The sequence below is a fragment of the Cherax quadricarinatus genome, chromosome 23, assembly GCF_038502225.1.
Source record: "Cherax quadricarinatus isolate ZL_2023a chromosome 23, ASM3850222v1, whole genome shotgun sequence".
Taxonomy (NCBI): domain Eukaryota; kingdom Metazoa; phylum Arthropoda; class Malacostraca; order Decapoda; family Parastacidae; genus Cherax; species Cherax quadricarinatus.
Genome location: NC_091314.1, coordinates 34,379,170 through 34,397,708, shown reverse-complemented (window position 1 = coordinate 34,397,708; position 18,539 = coordinate 34,379,170). Strand labels below are relative to the sequence as shown.

The following is an 18,539-nucleotide window of genomic DNA, read 5'->3' as shown; positions in this document are numbered from 1 at the left end:
GCAGCTAAAAGCACTGAAAACACTGTGATAATATGAAATGTACCGAATGTATGCTTAGATGCGACTGCACTGCCTGGCTTGTAAACACTGGCACCCACAGGGCAGCTGAGGCCACGTGTGGGATGCGTCCCAGATGAATCACGTAAGGCGAGTTTTTTATCATGAGGCGAGGCAAAATTTTTGCGTTCAAATGCTTCGTATGGCGGATTTAACGTAAGGCGATACGTTCATAAGGTGGGGGTCCACTGTATATTGGCCTCTTGTAGCCGCTCTGCTACTCTTTGCTTTCGCCTGTATAGGGAGCACCTTTAGGTTTCTAGTTTACATCTTCTCCTCCTTATCCTTAGGGGAATATGCTTTGAGCATACCTCAAGTGCCACAGAGTTAATTTGTTCTACACATAGGTTAGGATCCATGTTGCTTAGGCTATCTTCCCAGTTTATATCATTTAGGACCTGGTTTACTTGGTCCCACCTTATGTTTTTGTTATTGAAGTTGAATTTGGTGAAGGCTCTCTATTGACTGATCACATTTTGTCAGTTTGGGGCCCCCCGCATACATGTCTGGACCTCTATTATGTTGTATGCCAAGTATACTGTTTTTGATATGATGACATTTCCTATCAGATCATTGTTAGTGAAGATGAGGTCCAGCGTATTCTTCAATCTTGTAGGCTCTATTATTTGTTGGTTTAAGGAAAGTTTGGTGCAGAGAGTTAACCCTTTCAGGGTCCAGAGGCCAAAATTTAAAGTGTGCACCAGGATCCAAGAATTGACTCCCATTTTAGGCCAATTACATTATTCCAGTCGACCAAATTCTTAGCTATTTCACTAGTATTACTTCTATTCTATCGATTGAGCACAAGAAATTGCCAAGTCAACTGTGTCAACTATAAAATAAAGTAATCGGAAATTGGTAATCTGGCCAATTTAACGCAAAGTTCAAAATATTCCAGTTTCAAAATAGGGTCCAGAAAAAACAATGCAGGCATTCCTGGCACTAAACTAACATTTCCTCTGTTTATTAGTTATGTTTTCAGGCTTTAGAAATGAATTCCATTTTCATTTTTTATTCACATAATGAATTTTTATTCAAACCAAAAAATAGAAGATTTACTGTTCTGCAACATTGTAATAATTGTATAAATAATATCACCACATTTGTGAACGTATATTAGACCCACCAGCTGGCGTGTATTAGACACGTGAGGTCATTTGTTTACTCTTGAACATTGGCAAAAATTTAACATTTCTGCTACTTTGAGCTCAGTTTCAAGCCATTTCCAATATTAAAACCAAACAAAATCATCTCTATTTCTATAATATATCTTCCATTCTATCAAATGAGACCAAGAAATCGCAAATACTACAACTATAAAAAACATACGAAAAATGTAAAGTCGCTGTCTTAATCGAAAATTACGTTCTCAGTTTTTTCTCTCATTATGCACTGTGTGCTGCAGGATTTGTTTTATGTGGTGCACACATACCACACAGATGCATTCTCTCATATCTAGGCCCAAAATTACTGCTCACAGTTTATCAGAGTGAGCCGAGCTCATGGCGTAGGTCTACGGTTTGGACCCATAACTCAAAGCCGTAGAACTAAGGCACGGACCCTGAAAGGGTTAAAAGCTTGTGTGTGTGCGAGTTTTCATCTGAACTGCCTCCTGGTGTTATCTCTGCTACAATATTATATGCTATATTCCTCCATTTCAGGTGCCTTAGGTTGAAATTTCCCAGGAGCAAATTGTTCGGGGTAGGAGCTGGAAGATTTTCCAGACAGTGGTCAATTTTCAAAAGCTGTTCCTGGATTTGTTGGGATGTTGCATCTGGAGGCTTGTATACAACCACAATGATCAGGTTTTGGTTCTCAATCTTTACTGCTAAAACTTCAACTACAGTAGGCCATCATTTAACACGGTTTTGTCTTGCACATTTTGGTTATAGCATGACTGAAGAATTCCAGCATATTTTTGTTTAACACTTCATAAAATTAGTTTAACACAGTTGTGGGAGGGGAAAAAATTTTGAGCGCGCGGTTGCCCGCTGGGCGGGATGGTCTGTGCGTTACACCATTGAGTCAACGACAATACTCGGGAAGCTTGCTGTGTTTGTTTATAAACATATTTTCTTATTTTCATTGCCATTTGTTAAATCTGCCAAGCAATCATGGCACCCAGAAAGCATACAAGTGTTACTGCAAGTGACAAAAGGTTTAAGCGTTCAAGTCTAGGAATTATGAAGATAATCGAGATATTAGATAAGCTTAAGAGTGGCTCACATGTGGTGGATATAGAGAGGGCCTATGGCCGTAATGAAGCGTCAGTCAGTCTAATTAAAAAGAATGAGGTGAATAACACACTGACTTGACCAAATAACTTACTGACTTGACTGCATGACTTACTTGACTGAATGACACACTGACTTGACTGACACACTGACTTGACTGAATAACTTACTGACTTGACTGACTTACTGAAAAAGAGTGTATGTTTAGCACATAGTGCGTAACGTTTTCTGTAATGGTCGCGGTCACTTTTTTTTTATCCCTCCCCGCCCTTCAACCTTCAATACCTCTCTATAATGTCAGATTTTTATTAGTTTGTGCCTCTTTATCATGCTTCTATGTTATGTATGTTATACCTAATATTATTCTGGAATAAATATGATAAGTAGATAACGTACTGACAGTAATAGTATTATTATACAGTATTTTATAGTGCCGTGAGCTCACACCTCCACACGCCATGGTGGTCCATGAGTTACTGAGAGAGACTGCTCGCACCTTCTCCCTCTCTCATACCCCCTCCCACCATTCAATACCTTTCTATATAATGTCAGTTTTTATTAACCTGTGCCTCTTATCATGCTTCTATGTTATTTATGTTATACCTAATATTATTCTGGAATAAATATGATAGGTATATATTATAAAATGAAAGGGGGTAAGGCAGCCGGGATTGATGGGATAAAGATAGAAATGTTAAAAGCAGGTGGGGATATAGTTTTGGAGTGGTTGGTGCAATTATTTAACAAATGTATGGAAGAGGGTAAGGTACCTAGGGATTGGCAGAGAGCATGCATAGTTCCTTTGTATAAAGGCAGTGCAAAAATTATAGGGGGATAAGTCTGTTGAGTATACCTGGCAAAGTGTATGGTAGAGTTATTATTGAAAGAATTAAGAGTAAGACGGAGAATAGGATAGCAGATGAACAAGGAGGCTTTAGGAAAGGTAGGGGGTGTGTGGACCAGGTGTTTACAGTGAAACATAAGTGAACAGTATTTAGATAAGGCTAAAGAGGTCTTTGTGGCATTTATGGATTTGGAAAAGGCGTATGACAGGGTGGATAGGGGGGCAATGTGGCAGATGTTGCAGGTGTATGGTGTAGGAGGTAGGTTACTGAAAGCAGTGAAGAGTTTTTACGAGGATAGTGAGGCTCAAGTTAGAGTATGTAGGAAAGAGGGAAATTATTTCCCAGTAAAAGTAGGCCTTAGACAAGGATGTGTGATGTCACCGTGGTTGTTTAATATATTTATAGATGGGGTTGTAAGAGAAGTAAATGCGAGGGTCTTGGCAAGAGGCGTGGAGTTAAAAGATAAAGAATCACACACAAAGTGGGAGTTGTCACAGCTGCTCTTTGCTGATGACACTGTGCTCTTGGGAGATTCTGAAGAGAAGTTGCAGAGATTGGTGGATGAATTTGGTAGGGTGTGCAAAAGAAGAAAATTGAAAGTGAATACAGGAAAGAGTAAGGTTATGAGGATAACAAAAAGATTAGGTGATGAAAGATTGGATATCAGATTGGAGGGAGAGTATGGAGGAGGTGAATGTATTCAGATATTTGGGAGTGGACATGTCAGCGGATGGGTCTATGAAAGATGAGGTGAATCATAGAATTGATGAGGGGAAAAGGGTGAGTGGTGCACTTAGGAGTCTGTGGAGACAAAGAACTTTGTCCTTGGAGGCAAAGAGGGGAATGTATGAGAGTATAGTTTTACCAACGCTCTTATATGGGTGTGAAGCATGGGTGATGAATGTTGCAGTGAGGAGAAGGCTGGAGGCAGTGGAGATGTCATGTCTGAGAGCAATGTGTGGTGTGAATATAATGCAGAGAATTCGTAGTTTGGAAGTTAGGAGGAGGTGCGGGATTACCAAAACTGTTGTCCAGAGGGCTGAGGAAGGGTTGTTGAGGTGGTTCGGACATGTGGAGAGAATGGAGCGAAACAGAATAACTTCAAGAGTGTATCAGTCTGTAGTGGAAGGAAGGCGGGGTAGGGGTCGGCCTAGGAAAGGTTGGAGGGAGGGGGTAAAGGAGGTTTTGTGTGCGAGGGGCTTGGACTTCCAGCAGGCATGCGTGAGCGTGTTTGATAGGAGTGAATGGAGACAAATGGTTTTTAATACTTGACGTGCTGTTGGAGTGTGAGCAAAGTAACATTTATGAAGGGGTTCAGGGAAACCGGCAGGCCGGACTTGAGTCCTGGAGATGGGAAGTACAGTGCCTGCACTCTGAAGGAGGGGTGTTAATGTTGCAGTTTAAAAACTGTAGTGTAAAGCACCCTTCTGGCAAGACAGTGATGAAGTGAATGATGGTGAAAGTTTTTCTTTTTCGGGCCACCCTGCCTTGGTGGGAATCGGCCAGTGTGATAATAATAAAAAAATAAATATATTATTTATTGACAGTTATAGTATAATTATACAATAACAAATTTAGAAGCAGTACTTTGAAACGGGTTTAGACCAGCCGATGATGCCTTACCGTCAGCTGTATAATGTATGTACTGCAGGGTAAGAGAGCCCAGAGTTCCATTACAGAATTTATGCACACTCCAATACAACCATCGACTTCAGTACCATTCACTTCTGCCAACAATCAACAACCATCCACCTCAGCCCATTAAGGCCACACCATGCATATCCACTCTCTTCACAATCATCCGCAAACACCATTACCCACAATTTAAGGTAAGAAATATTATTATTTCTATTGCACTTGTAGTCTTAAACAGTAATATATCATGACAATGCACTACATTACATATTAACTTTTATTTTTGTAAGATCTGGAGGTCTAAAAAAAAATTTGTTCGGCTTTTTGGGGGCTCCCAGGAAAGTAACGCCATTTTTCCCCTAAGTTCTTCAGTTTGTCTAACACAGTTTTGACTAACAGGGAGCTTTCAGGAAGGTAACTACCATGTTAAACGACTGTCTACTGTACATCATTTGAGGCATTTAGTAGTTCTGAGCATATAAGTGACTCTGTGATATACTGGCCAACCCCCCATCTTTTGCCTGTTCACTCTGTCACATCTGTATAGGTTGTAACCCGGGATCCATATAGTATTGTCCAAGTGGTTCTTGATGTGGTCTCTCTGAAAACCACAAACATTGCATTTGACTCTGTAAGCAGTCCATGGATGAAAGGTATTTTGTTATTCGTTGCTGGCTTTAGACCCTGTATATTTGCAAAGATGAATGTCGTCGGATTGGTGGTATGGGAAGGGGGGGGTCTTTTTCTTGGCACTAATATCTGTTGTTTTGGAGTGGAGGCCATTGACTGGGATTCCACTGCAGAAATTATTGGAGTTGGTGAACGATTTCTGTCATTTCCTGCAAGCTCTTTTCCCTTCTTGGCACTAAAAACCCCACTCTCTCTGGAGTGGCTGTGGTTACCCAGGTTTTCCCATGATCTGGATGTTCTGTGTCTTCTTGTACCCTTTAGGTGGTGTACCTGGCAATATAAGTTATAGCACTGTCTTTCCTGAAATGAAGAGTGACACATTTCATGGTGGAAAAGCTTACAGGAAGGAATTTGGCATACCTTTGGCTAATCTTTTCAACATATCACTACAAACTGGCATAGTGCCTGACAAGTGGAAAATGGCAAATGTAATACCTATTTACAAGGCAGGTGACATGTCCTTAGCTTCGAACTATAGACCAATAAGCCTTTCCTCCATAGTGGGAAAATTTATGGAATCAATAATTGCCAAAGCAATTGGTAGCCATCTCAAAAGGCATAAATTGATTAATGAACCTCAGCACAGTTTTACAAAGGGGCACTCCTGTCTTTACGAATTTACTAACTTTCTTCACTAAGGTATTTGAGGAGGCAGATCATGGTAATGAATATGATATTGTGTATATGGACTTCAGTAAGGCTTTTTGATAGAGATCCACATCAGAGGCTATTGAGGAAACTTAAGGCACATGGAATAGGAGGAGAAATTTTTTCCTGGGTTGAGGCATGGTTGATGAATAGGCAGTAGAGAGTTTGCATCAATGTGGAGAAATCAGAATGGGGGCACGTCACAAGCGGTGTTCCACAGGGGTCAGTGTTGGGCCCCTTGTTGTTCACAATCTACATAAACGACATAGATGAGGGAATAAATAGCGACATAAGCAAATTTGCCGATGACATCAATTCATTCTAATGACGACATTAGATCACTCCAAGATGATTTAAACAGACTGATGCAATGGTCAGAGAATGGCAGATGCAGTTTAATATAGACAAATGCAAAGTTCTAAATGTTGGACAGGAAAATAACCATGCCACATATAAAATAAATAATGTAGATCTTAATATTACAGATTGCAAAAAAGATTTAGGAGACAAACCATACCACGGGCGGGATTTGAACCCGCGGTCAGAGAGTCTCAAAACTCCAGACCACTGGACCAGCTAGCCACAATAAGATTCGTCCAACTAGGTATATTTCTACACCATAGGAAGGTTAGCATAGGCACCACTGTGACCACAAATGCAAGTTTTTACAGACGAATCTCCAGCTAGCGTGGCTATGCTAACCTTCCTATGGTGTAGAAATATACCTAGTTGGACGAATCTTATTGTGGCTAGCTGGTCCAGTGGCTAACGCGACGGTCTGGAGTTTTGAGACTCTCTGACCGCTGGTTCAAATCCCGCCCGTGGTATGGTTTGTTTGCAATCGTGTCATTACGATTTCGTGAGTCAAGATTTAGGAGTTCTGGTTAGTAGTAATCTAAAACCAAGACAACAGTGCATTAGTGTTCGCAATAAAGCTAACAGAATCCTTGGCTTCATAGGAAGAAGTATAAATAATAGAAGTCCTCAAATTGTTCTTCAACTCTATATATCTTTGGTTAGGCCTCACTTAGATTATGCTGCACAGTTTTGGTCACTGTATTACAGAATGGATATAAATGCCGGGAAAACGTACAGAGGAGGAGGACAAAGTTGATCCCATGTATCAGAAATCTTCCATATGAGGATAGACTGAGGGCCCTGAATCTGCACTCTCTAGAAAGGCGTAGAATTAGGGGGGATATGACTGAGGTGCATAAATGGAAAACAGGAATAAATAAAGGAGATGTAAATAGCATGCTAAAAATATCTAACAGACAGGACTCGCAGCAATGGTTTTAAATTGGAAAAATTCAGATTCAGAAAGGATACAGGAAAGCACTGGTTTGGTAATAGAGTTGTGGATGAGTGGAACAAGCTCCCAAGTACCGTCATAGACGCTAAGACGTTGTGTAGTTTTAAAAACAGGTTGGATAAATACATGAGTGAGTGTGGGTGGGTGTGAATTGGACCTGACTAGTTTGTACTACTACGTCGAATGCACTGCTCCTCCCTTAAGTGACGTGTTTGACCTCACCAGGTCAGACACGTCACTTAAGGGAGGGAGAAATGGGAGAAATGGAGCTGCCTCACATAGGCCAGTAGGCCTGTTGCAGTGTTCCTTCTTTCTTATGTTTTTATGCCTGCATATACCAAGTGCATAGAATTTGCATAGGCCTGGTTTTTGTTTGCCTTGGTTTTGTTGTGACTGTATTCCCTACCTGTGAGTGTTTTCCTGTCTCATATCTATCTTCAGCACTAGTGCTAACAATGGAGAATTCATCATTTATTCCTGGAAATTTATCTTCACTATTTCCTGGGGCATCCCCTTGTTTACTATTTCCCATGTACTGCTAGTTTGTAACATTGTTTTTTGCATATTCTTGTCCTTGTCTGCACCTGTTTCTCCACTAGAGCTCTTGTTCCCCTCCAGGACACCATCATTTATTTCTCTATTCTTACAGTTACTGTCTACCAGAACAGCTTTTGTACCAAGGGCAATAGCATCATCTGGCCCAGGTTTTTTTTTCCCCATCTGTTATAGAATTCTTTCATGTTTTTTTACGAAGGCCGTTTTGATGTTATCATCTTTTAATACCAATGTGATTTTATTCCACAGTTTGATCTAATTTGGACATATCAAAAAACACTTCCCTGGTTTAATCTCTCTTGTATATGATTCCTGAATACCTGCACAAGGTGTGTGGGTCCATTTCCCACAGAAGTTGCATGTAATCCATGCAGAAGCCCATTTGTTTGTTTGGTTGCAAACTACACAGGATTTCATGATGTTTTACTGTATATTCTACCAATAGCTTTCTTAAAGTAGAGATCTGTCTATTTGTATTGTATTTATTTTATTTGTATGTGTACGTTTTTGGGGCACTCTTACCGCTCTAGTAGTTATTGTTTGGGTGTTTGATAAGGCCACCTAAAACCCTGTCAGTTTATGAATCCAGTCAGAGGATACCTTATTTTTTCCTACGAATCCATTTGGGTGTTAAGGGCACCTAGAAACTCTTTCAGCTTTGAATTGGTCATTAACTCACTTATTTCTAGGACAAATCCAGACAAAATAAAGTCAGTGGAGCACTTATTTTAATGAATCCAGTCGGAGATTTTTGGGCTAGCTTGTGAAAGGAGCTGTTTTATTGCTATTTTGCTATTTTATCACTATTGTTGACTGGTGACGATTACAGGAATATTTGCTTTTCATTGTGTATATTGCGACCACTGCTAACTACAAGATTTATATATGTCCACAAACTGTATACACCTTGTATTTCAAAAGGAAGAAATTTCTAATGTTTGTCACTCCACCACACTAAGTACCAATAATATGTTACTGTTATTAGCTACGGCAACACTGACCAAAAGGTGTCTGGATGATAAATGGACTTATGCTGTCATATACGTTCACTGACAACTCACAACTTGACACCGTTTACTGTATTTCTACCAAGCTGTACACTTTAAGTATTTCCTCAAGATTGTGCACCTATTTGTATTTCAAAGGAATTCTCTTTACTCAATGGTATCACTAGATTATAGGTCATGTACACTAGCAGGTTTAGGAAGATTATTAATACAGTGGACTCCCGCTTTACGATCAGCTCCCAATGCGACCAATTATGTAAGTATTTATGTAAGTGCGTTTGTATGTGTATGTTTGGGGGTCTGAAATGGACTAATCTAATTCACAATATTCCTTATGGGAACAAATTCATTCAATAATGGCACCTGAACATACTTCTGGAATGAAATAATATCGTAAGCCAGGGGTCCACTGTACGAGCTGACCTGCATGGTAGGATCCTGGCAACTGTTTACAACATGAAACTCTTTAGGCCTAACACTTCAGCCTTAATTTTCACCTTAGCATTTACTATCTTATCTATATACTACAGTACCACTGTGATATACACTGTGACACTATATCTACACTCTATTATCAAGGAGACTTTCTTTCCTCTGACAGAGTTGTTCTAATATTTTTGTTATTTGCACATGGCACACTATAGTTCCCCTCTGGGAGTATGGCTCTGCTATGTTATTGCACACGAATTCTCTTTTTTTGACTCAGTGTATATTGTTTTCTGCTAGACTGACTCCAAGCGCCAGAAGGATGTACATACCTTATAAGGTCACTTGTACAGTTTAAAGTTCTAGCACGCAAGAGAGACTGTGAAAATCACGAAAACACGGAGCATGGTGGAGCACGTGGAGCACAGCGCAGCACGTTCTGGCAAGATTTGTACTAAGCAAATGGCTAAATATTTTTGCAATGACACATTTAATCGTATTGTTGGAATGCACTAGATTAAAACACATTATAATACCTTGATCAGTACGGTATGGCATAATATGGTATTTCTTTCACACACATTAACTGTACTATGCAAAGTACAGTGGTACCTCGGGATACGAACTTAATTCGTTCCAGAAGGCTGTTCAAGTGCTGATACCAAACAAATTTGTTCCGATTAGGAATAATGTAAATTAGATTAGTCCGTTTCAGACCCCCAAAAATACATTTACAAAAAGCACTTACATAAATACACTTACATAACTGTTCGAGTTTTGAGCTGTTCATAGCCTGAGGTACCACTGTATTACTGTACTCTAAAAAGAAATAATCCCAAAGAATATACAGTAAATGCTACATATTAAAAACTAGCAGTTAAACTGAACATAATTTTCTCCAACTAAATAAATTTAGGAAAAATTAACTGCTACATAAGAAATAATATAAAGGCAGAAAAGACAGACACTGAATCTGTCTGGCTGCAGATTCTTGCAAGGCACAGTAAGCCTATTTTGGGTGTAATCTACATACCCCGTAAACCTAGACAGTGGCCACAGTAAATTTCGATAGGACAAAACTGCTCAGGCATCTAGAGAGAAAAACTGTAGTTTAAATGGTAGTTTTAACCATTAACAAGGCTGACTGGAGAAATTTAACAAGACCTCCAGTAACTTTCTAGTAGTAGTCCAGGACTAGATGAATGGTTCAGAGAACCGACATGTTGATAAATTAGACACATGTGCAACTCTTGGGTATTTTTAGTGAGGAAACGTTTTGCCACAGTGGCTTCATCAGTCCACACAAAGGAGAAACGTGAAGAACAGGAGAAGAATGAGATAATCAGTCCCTCAACCTTGAGTCGATGTGGTCAGTTCATCAATCTTGAATAGAAGACAGCATATCTGCGGAGAAGTAGCTTATATACCGTAGGCAGGAGAGGTGCAGCAGTCGTAGGTGGTGTCACGTTCCTCCTTTGTATGGACTGATGAAGCCACTGTGCGGCAAAACGTTTCCTCAATAAAGATACCCAAGAGTTGCACATGTGTCTAATTTATCAACGTGTCGGTTCTCTGAACCATCCATCAATAATCTTGTCAGACACTGCAACTTCTTGGGATCTTAATACAGTGGGCCCCCGGTTTATGATATAATTTCATTCCAGAAGTATGTTCAGGTGCCAGTACTGACCGAATTTGTTCCCATTAGGAATATTGTGAATTAGATTAGTCTATTTCAGACCCCCAAACATACACATACAAATGCACTTACATAACTACACTTACAAAATTGGTCGCATTGGGAGCTGATCGTAAACCGGGGATCCACTGTACTTGGAAATTCTTCACTTGCCTAACCCTTGGGCACGACCTACTTCCACATTGGACAAATGTGACACCACCTACGACTGCTGCACCTCTCCTGCCTACGGTATGTAAGCTACTTCTCCGCAGATATGCTGTATTCTATTCAAGATTGATGGACTGACCACATCGGCTCAAGGTTGAGGGACTGATTACCTCATTCTCCTCCTGTTCTTCACGTTTCTCCTTTGTATGGACTGATGAAGCCACTGTGTGGCGAAACGCTTCCTCAATAAAGTTACCCAAGAGTTGCACATGTGTCTAATTTATCAATGTGTCGGTACTCTGAAAAATTCATCTACAATCTTGTCAGACACTGCAACTTCTTGGGATCTTAATACTTGGGAATTCTTCGCTTGCCTAGCCCTTGGGCACGACCTACTTCCACATTGGACAAACGGGACACCACCTACAACTGCTGCATCTCTCCTGCCTACGGTATACAAGTTACTTCTCCGCAGATATGCTGTATTCTATTCGTGATTGATGGACTCACCACATCGACTCAAGGTTGAGGGACTGATTACCTCATTCTCCTCCTGTTCTTCATGTTTCTCCTTTGTATGGAATGATGAAGCCACTGTGTGGCGAAACGTTTCCTCAATAAAGATACCCAAGAGTTGCACATGTGTCTAATTTATCAGTCCAGGACTAGTTTTTAAAATGGTCTGTGTCAGAACCAACTACAGGTTGACCTGTTTCTGGCAGACAAGGTGACTTTGATACATATTCTTAAGATTAATGATGAGCTTAAAGAAACCAAAGTTTCAATATGGAATTACATTAATAAAGCTAAGAGTCCCAACTTTTGCACTCCCACCTCACAGACTCTCTCTTTGACTCTGCGTAAGCAACAGCTTTATTACACCAACTTTCAATATACTTTCCTTTTAGCACTCCCCACTACCCTTACTGACTCAGTCTCTTGCATATTCCTAACCCTTGCTGGGCTCTTATCTTCACATATTTCATTATTAGCACATTCTGCCCTACAGGTATGTATGACCCTTGTGGGTTTAGCACTTAGTTTTGATTGTAATTTTAATAATAACTTTTGCACTGCATATTATATGGGCCCAAGTGATTACCTGAGTTGTGTAAACTGGGGTAACCTGATGAGGGATTAATATGAGTGAGACCAGAGAGATGATGGTGATGGTTGCCAACATGATATACGTATACGAAAACATTGTACAAGCTGCCTAAACTGCATATACTCCTAATCATGCAATTAGATCAAATATAAATGACCATAATGGATAAACAATATTACACAGGCATTAACAGGCAAATCTCTAGGCGACAAAAAAAAAAAGAAACAAGGAAAGCTAAAACAAGGTATGAAATTAAGGCTGCAAGGGAATCAAAGAACAACCAAAAGGGTTTCTTTCACATATAAAGGAATAAGATTAGGCAAAACAAAGCCCACAAATGTAACTCAGGTCAGCTTATTGTTGGTAATAAAGAAATGTGTACCCTTATTAATACATTGCCTCTCTGCTTTTACATGAGAATACTAATGAAATCACAGAAATCCATAATTATACAGGTCAGGATGAATATAAATTATACAAAATCAAAGTCAATACTGACATGGTTCTCAGAAAACTAGAAAGATTGATACCAAACAAGTCATTGGGCCCTTATGACCTATTTTCAAGGCTTATAAAGGACATAAGAATGAATTCCAGGAAAGGAAAGAACTAAGTGTTTGTAATAAAGCGTTTGTAATAAAGTGTTTGTAATAAAGCAAATAGGGTTCTTAGCTTTATATCAGAAAGAATAACATAAGTCCTAAGATTACACAATACTTCAACTTCATAAACTTTGGTAAGGCCTCATTTAGATTGTGCTGCTCAATTTGGATCTCCATATTACATTATGAATATAAATGTACTGGAAAATATACAGAGAAGGATGATAAAGTTGATCCCATGTACATATAAGAAACCTTTCCTATGAAGACAGGCTGAGGCATTGAATCTGCACTTTCTGGAACGATGTAGAATTAAGGGAGATATGACTGAAGTGTAAAAGTGAAAAACAGGAATAAATTTCGAGGATTTGAATAATACATGTAATAATATTTAAAAATTTAACCAAGACAAGAGTTGAAGCAATGGATTTAAGTTTGGCAAATTTTGATTTAGAAAAGATATGAGGCTTCCACCTTACAAATTGAACTGTTTGCCTTAGTTATTTTCTTTTCTGAAACTTTTCCCTGTTAGCTGCAACAGAACACATGCATAACACAAGACACACAACCCTCTTTGACATCCAACTCAACCTATGCAAAAAACTCAATGTGTATAAAGGGCCCTTAGACCTGGAATTCATTGAATGAATCATCTGCCAATCAATTCAGAGCAATTGCTAAAAAGCACCTCATCTCCCTAGCAAAACCAGCTCATCCATTATTATCATCAAAAAGAAGCACTAAACCCACTAGGGTCATACACCACTGACCAGCTAATCCAACTCTCCCTGTTCTTCCAGTCTTCCTCCATTATTATTATTATAATTTTCAGCACCCATATCCAGCATATAGCCAAAAAAGTATCCAAAACGGTTGGGATCCTCTCCAAGATACGATACTACGTGCCGCAAAATGCCCTTCTCACACTATACCACTCACTTATTTATCCATACCTCACCTATGCTATTTGTGCTTGGGGATCAACTGCAGCAACACACCTAAAGCCAATAATAACCCAACAAAAAGCTGCAGTAAGAATAATCACTAAATCCCATCCCTGGCAACACACCCCCCCCACTCTTCATAGATCTAAACTTACTCCCAGTTCAGTACATCCACACTTACTACTGTGCAATCTACATCTACAGGGCCTTAAACTCTAATATCAACCTTGACCTAAAACGCTTTCTTGATAGTTGTGACAGAACCCACAGGCATAACACCAGACACAAACATCTCTACGACATTCCCCGTGTCCGACTAAACCTTTACAAAAATTCAATGTATGTCAAAGGCCCTAAAATCTGGAATACCCTACCTGAGAACTCTAGAACTGCAGACACATTCATCACCTTCAAAACTACCATTAGAAAACATCTTATCTCCCTGATACACCCCGTCAACTAACTACACGAATACCACCTGGTGGTTCACACTTACACTCACTCACTCATTTGACCATAAACAGAAATATTAATCTCAATCTTAAAATAATGAATCCTGTGATACTCCAATACTGAAACTATGTACTGTGCCAAAACAAAAGCATTCACATTGCTAAACTCACAAACTAGTATTTAGTCACTTAGCCATAATACCAACTTACCTCATAATTTGTAATATTTTACAATTAAGAATAAAACTAAGTATGCCTGAAATGCCTAGCCATGCTAAGCGTTCTAGTGGTACACTCTGTAATCACAATTTTACTACATGTAAACCAAACAATAACCAAATTTCTGTAAACTCAGCATTGTAATCCTTATAGAGAATAAACTTTGAATTTGAATTTGAATAATCAAAAAGAAGCACTAAGCCACAAGGACTATACAGTGCTCAGTCTTCCTCCAACTCCTATAGAAAATTAAATGTACAAGATTAACAATCCCACCTTCACTAGTTCCCATTGTTCACTTTTGTAAAATGCATTTATTATTATAATCAAGGGGGAAGCACTAAACCCGTAGGGTTATGCAGCACCTGTGGGGGGAATTGTGAAAGGTATTCAGGCTTAATTAACCCTTAAACTGTCCAAACGTAGCTCTACGTTTGCACGTGTAGCGCTCCAACCTTAATTTTCTCCATAAGAAACAATGTAAAAAAATTAGATCTATGTTTGGAGCGCTACCCAAGCAAACGTAGATCTATGTTTGGAAAGTTTAATTAAGGGTTAAGGGAATCTGAGCACAGATCCAATTCCCTAGATCAAGAGCCCCTCACCAACGTAAAGAAAACTCCCTTCAGGGGTTGCAAAATGCAATTATTATCATCATGGGGGAGCGCTAAACCCGTAGGATTATATAGTGCATGTGGAGGTGATGGAAGGTATTCAGGCTCAATTTAGGGAACCGGAGCACAAATCCAATTCCCTAGATCAAGAGCCCCTCACTAGCGTCAAGGAGCCTCCCTTGAGGGGGTTGAAAAATGCAAATGGGACAAAGGAGCAGCAAGTCCCACTTCCCCATGCACTAACAGGAACAAACTTACTTGTTGTGGAGTCTGTCCCTAGCTAGAAATTCCCCTGGAGACAACCCCAATTTTCAAGTCTGAATCTGCTCACCATTAAGAACATCCATACTTATTCATGTGCCTACAACATACACAGAACAATACACGCAAATATAAACCCTCCACTCAAACTTCTCCTCACCAACCTAAACAGGACACATGACCACAACACAAGACACAGATCTCTTTTTGATATACCTCGTGTCCATATCACACTGTGTAAAAACTCTATGTACATAAAGGGCACCAAAATATGGAATTCATTACCAGAAGATATTAAAGTAACTCGGTCTGAAAACCAATTTAAGACTCTTCTCAAAAGCCACTTAATCACCCTAGACTAAATGTTAAATACTCAGTACACACTTACTCACTTATGTTCTCCCACATCATAACTGAAACAATCACATTGAACCTTTTATCCATTGTTGACAGGAATATAATTGAATCATTTTCACAAAAAATATTTTCGATATATGAATATATCCTTTGTCTTATACAAATTTTGATTCATTTATAATTAATAATCTACTGAACAACTATGAAATAATTACTATCCTACTGTACAACTATGATATACTCCTTAGTGTTAAGTAGACTGTAAGTCAATAATGTGAAGTTGGCCACTAATGCCTAAGCATAATAGAGGCTCTCTTTGCATTGCAACCCACTATTGTAAATACAAAATTTCAATCTGCTGTTTGCAAAGACATAAAATAAATAATTAAATAAATAAATAAATAAATTTACTGCGTCTTCGTGTTTGTGTTTTTAGGGCCACTGAAAGCTTACGCCGTATCGAGCCCGACTTCCCGATGTACTAGGAAGATTTGTTGTACAAAGCTGGACAATGAAGAAAAAGTAGCGAAAGTTCCTTTTTAAATATTAATATTTTGAATCATATAAATGCTCTCCTATATGTTCTACCTGCCTCACCAAACATATAGCTATAAGCTATGCTGATGACATCATGATCCACACAACAGGGCATAAGAAGACCATTCTTAATGAAGTTCAAGCAATTTGTAATCGACTAGGCCTCATAATATCTTCCTCTAAAACGAAGATATTAACAAGCAAACGACATCCCTCACCCATCTATTTGCAGGGTGAAAACATTAGCTAAGTTAAAACTTACAGATATCTTGGTGTAGATGTACCCTTTAACAAATCCACTACACCACAACTAAATAAGAAATGCAAAGCTAGACTAAATGCTCTCAGAGCTGTTGCTGGCTACAACCCCAACTATGGTGCTAATGTGAGAATCGTGAGAAAGATGTACATAGCCTATGTTAGGTCCTTAATTGATTATGCTGCTTCCATGTTGATATTAACTAGAGAAAGTTCTCTCCGACCCTTAATGAAAAATGAAGCTCTCAGAATTATTCTTGGCTGTCCCAAATCTATAAAGGTTCTTAATAATAATAATAATAATAATAATAATAATAATAATAATAATAATAATAATAATAATAATATCTTTATGAACTACAAGTACATGTACAAGGTATACAGGCCTAGCTGACATCAATGATATACTACTATTGTGAAAATTTGTCTGGACTGCCTCCAAGTGAGTCGCCTACCCTGGCAAGCTCTGTTGACACCGAGCTCTGAGGTCGGTACCTCAGCCTCACAACTGGCTTATAGGACAGATTTTCATAAATGACTGATGTTGCAAGAAATCTCGCCTGCATGCACGTTTAAAGGACTAACTTACTTGGTGATGTAGAAGCTATTCTGGTCTTCAACCTCCCTAAGCTTAGCCCCTTGGACTTCCCCTCAGAAACCACGTGCAACCGGGAGCCTTAATTCCTGCAATATTCAGTCGATATTAAGTGACCTGCCTGCACCTCAGAAATTCCTGTATCCAAGAGGGTGTGTATCTCCTAGTATAACTATGCAGAAACGGACACTAGCTTCTAGGTTGACAAGAGACAAAGTACGTACTGGTCATGAACTGCCGGCTGCACAAAGGCCTACAGCTCAACTCACTCGCAACTTTCCCCAGACACTGGCCAGAATCCTAAGAAAAAGCGGAGGTCTTGTCTTACTGTATGGGCCTGACGGAGGAGGACATCTATGGTACGTTGAGGTGCCTCCACCAGATTTCCCCAGGTCTCATATGTGAAGACACGTGGGAGCGCTGCCTGCTGATCACAGCACGTGTTGTTCAGATGGTGCCTGGTCCTAGAAGGGAGCTCTGGCGTCTTCGAGACCCGTGCCTCGTCGTTCAAACTGGGACTGCCAGTTCTCCCTAGCTAACATAACCTAGTGTTTGCCTACATTCGGCCTATTACTACCTATGTTAAGGTCTTAGGTCTACATTATTATTATCTACAGTTGCCTCAATAATCCTAATATTAGTGTACTAACAGTATAAACTACCTACTTCTTCCCTGAAGGGTAAATCTATCAAAAAGTACCTTCCAACCACCTTCGCCAACCCGGGTGAGTGTGTTTGTGTTTTGGGTGGGTGTAAGGGCCCTCGAACGGTGTGTTTTTCACCGTTGGGACTTCTCGGACTGAATAAGTTCCAACAACTATATAGAAAGCCCCTTGTTATGCTCAGCATTTCGGGCAAATTAGGTCAGTGTCCCAGGATGCGACCCACACCAGTCCACTAACACCCAGGTACTCATTTTACTGATGGGGAACATAGACAACAGGTGTAGAGAAACAGGCACAATGTTTCTACTCTGGCTGGGAATTGAACCCAGGCCCTCGCCGTGTGAAGCGAGAGCGTTAGCCACCAGGCCACCAGAGGAGGAAGGAGCTTGGTATTTATTTATTTATTTATTATTAATTTGGACATGATACGTAGATGTACAAAGAAATACAGTGGTTAAGTGTAACATGCCAAAAGCCCCTTGTATGCAGAGCATTATGGGCAGGCTTAAAATTAACTTAAGAGTAACTAAGCAATGATATATTCAGTGGTTAAAAATTATAGTAAACAAATAACAATTAAGCACAAATGAGTATTTCAAAGACAGATCATATGGTCATTTGCTGAGTTGCTGTGCATTCAATAGAATGGAGTATTCTGTTGGGTAATGT

The 18,539-nt window shown here is 39.5% G+C and overlaps 1 protein-coding gene across 12 annotated transcripts in view; it reads right to left on the bottom strand.

Annotated features, from left to right (window-relative positions):
* The window catches only part of LOC128685704 (acyl-coenzyme A thioesterase 1), a 326,051-nt gene extending 308,087 nt beyond the window's left edge, over positions 1-17,964 (bottom strand). For 4 of the 12 annotated variants that reach the window (XM_070088073.1, XM_070088080.1, XM_070088071.1 and 1 more), the window contains exon 1: positions 17,534-17,674. The gene's annotated coding sequence lies outside the window, so the exon portion shown is untranslated. Of the gene's footprint in view, positions 1-16,226; positions 16,273-17,533; positions 17,675-17,871 lie in introns of those variants that run through there. The other 8 variants (XM_070088077.1, XM_070088081.1, XM_070088074.1 and 5 more) reach the window with 7 other exon arrangements.
* Positions 17,965-18,539: the final 575 nt, after the last annotated feature.